Source organism: Berghia stephanieae, chromosome 13 (assembly GCF_034508935.2).
Source record: "Berghia stephanieae isolate SIO BIC M18660-M18661 chromosome 13, UCSD_Bste_1.3, whole genome shotgun sequence".
NCBI lineage: Eukaryota > Metazoa > Mollusca > Gastropoda > Nudibranchia > Aeolidiidae > Berghia > Berghia stephanieae.
Genome location: NC_088372.1, coordinates 5,445,658 through 5,448,157, shown reverse-complemented (window position 1 = coordinate 5,448,157; position 2,500 = coordinate 5,445,658). Strand labels below are relative to the sequence as shown.

Sequence of the window (2,500 nt, the reverse complement as noted above, 5' to 3'; positions counted from 1 at the left end):
GTGGGCAGGGAGGTACTTACTGTGTCTTCTATCCCCCATATCTGGGTGGGGTTCCGGACCTCCCATAGTGGGCAGGGAGGTACTTTCTGTGTCTTCTATCCTAGTATATCTGTTTTTCCAACTAGCTTTCTATCTGTGTCTTGGAATGAGATAACTTGGTTTTGTCCTGGCTCTGGCCGGATACTCTGGCTTGGAGGGAAACAGTCAAATGGTTAGTTAGTTTAGGGAGATGATATTTTTTTCCTTTGTAAATCATCTCTCTGTTGTACACTGTATTATGTTTAGTTTACATTTTTATTATATGTAAACATTCGAGTGTTTTCCTCTTACTGGGGACCCGTGCTGGTGTCTGGATGAGACTTTTAGATGATCTCGAACTAAGTACTTTGATAGTGTGCTCTTGGAATCTACATCTATTTAAACCAATTCCCCTTTGTCTTACCTTTTCTTGGGCGCTTTAATTATAATTCTAGAACTTTTTACTATCCCATTTTCTTCCTTTTTACTGGCCCTGATATGACCTTAATGTGTCGCAAGCGCCGTAAAACCCTTAAAAACAAAACAACAAACAAAACTCTGCTTTGGACGTGCTGTTCGATCCCATTGTGATGACAAAACGTATTGGTTGGTGACAGAGGTTGCCATTTGGCGTGTCGTCATTCATGTCTATCTTGACTGCTTGTCGTGATGATATATTGGGCTCGCGTGTCATCGTTACGTTGTATTGCGTGTATGTGCATGTCGGGGGGGGGGGGGGGGGGGGGGGGGGGGGGGGGGTTACCTACCACAACGACTCAATGAACAAGCACTTATTTGGCCCGAATATGCATTATTCCTCCCTCACACATCCATCCCCACCCTTCCGGCTATGTATGTGGTCTGGTGGTATGACGCTCGCTTTCGGATCTTGAATGTCCTGGGTTGCTCGATTCGTTGAGTCCTTGGAAAAGCAAAGGTTCTTTAGCTCACATTCTCTCACCGTACTCGGGTGTAAAATGAGTACCTGGCCGCCAACAGCGTTGTTTCTGTCGGAAAACAATTTGTAATATCGGCTAACAGGCGTCAATTTCTCGTTCTCCATGTTACGTGTTGCTGTTGGTCAGGCACCCTTTGTAAAACGCTTTGTTTGAGCACGTTTATTGGATATTGCGCTATATAAAAGCTTAGAGTTTTGGCCGTCAACCCAACATCAAGTGACCGATACGTTATCAGTTTCTGTAAATAACCATGTAAATCAACGTACGATAGAATTACCCTTAATTTAACACTCACTCACTCTCACTCTATCCCATGACCGGTTGGTCATTAGGGGGGACTCTCGGAATGCAGACTTCACGATTCGACGCCACTCATCACGGTCTTGGGCCTTCCTCATGAGATTGTTCCACGTCAATCCTGTCCAGTCTTTAATGTTATCCTGTCACACTTTCCTCCTCTGTCTTCCTCTTCTTCGGCAGCCTTCGACTGTGCCCTGCAATATTGTCTTGCATAAGCTTTCGTGTCTTACGAGGTGACCAAACCAAGACAATTTCCTTCTCTTTACCATTGCAAGTGGTGGTTCTTGCCTTCCGGCCAGTTCTTTTACTTCGTCTAGAACACATACATTTAATTTAACAAGGGTTTGAAAATTACTCGTATAATAGTCTGTAAAAAAAAAAAAGTTTTATAATGTTTAGATTTTCCAGGATGATTTTGCTCGTTGGGAAAAAATGTAACAATAAATTACAATATAATGATTGTTCACCCCCTTTTTTTCCTTAATTAATTCAACTATAACAATAAAAAAAACTTGAGCTTTTATATAGCGCAATATCCACTAAACGTGATCAAAGCGCTTTACAAGGGGTCCATGGCCAACAGCAACACGTAACATGTAGGACGAGACATGACGCCTATCGGGCGATATTACAAATTTTTGGGACAGAGACAACGCTGTTAACGGCCAGGTACTCATTTTACACCTGAGTACGGTGAGAGAATGTGAGTAAAGAGCCTTCTCCAAGGACTCAACTATGCGCCGAGCGAGGCTCGAACCCAGGACCTTCCGATCCGAAAGCGAGTGTCATACCACTAGACCACATAGCCGCACAATAACAGCAACAACAACAACAACAACAACACCAACAACAACAACAACAACAACAACAACAACAACAGCAATAACTACAAGGGACTGGTTTCAACGACACACTGTACATGCGCACATATCTTTATTCTCTATGTCCAAGGAGTCGAAAGGATGGATAGTTTTCGTTCAGCCGTACTCTTTTCACCCTTCCCATTCATCAATTTCCTTGCTTTCTCACTGACTTGTTCATTCATCATGCATTCTCAATCCATCTTTACATCCATCAGTTCATCCATCCATCCACGCATTCATTCATTCATTCATTCACTCATTCATTCATTCATTCATTCATTCATTCATTCATTCATTCATTCATTCTTTCATTCTTTCTTTCGTTCGTCCATTCATTCATTCATTAATTCATTCTTTCAT

General features: G+C 42.3%; 1 protein-coding gene across 1 annotated transcript in view; it reads left to right on the top strand.

The window, feature by feature from the left end:
• The window catches only part of LOC144958638 (uncharacterized), a 257,198-nt gene that overhangs the window by 78,146 nt on the left and 176,552 nt on the right, over positions 1 to 2,500 (top strand). The window lies entirely within an intron of this gene.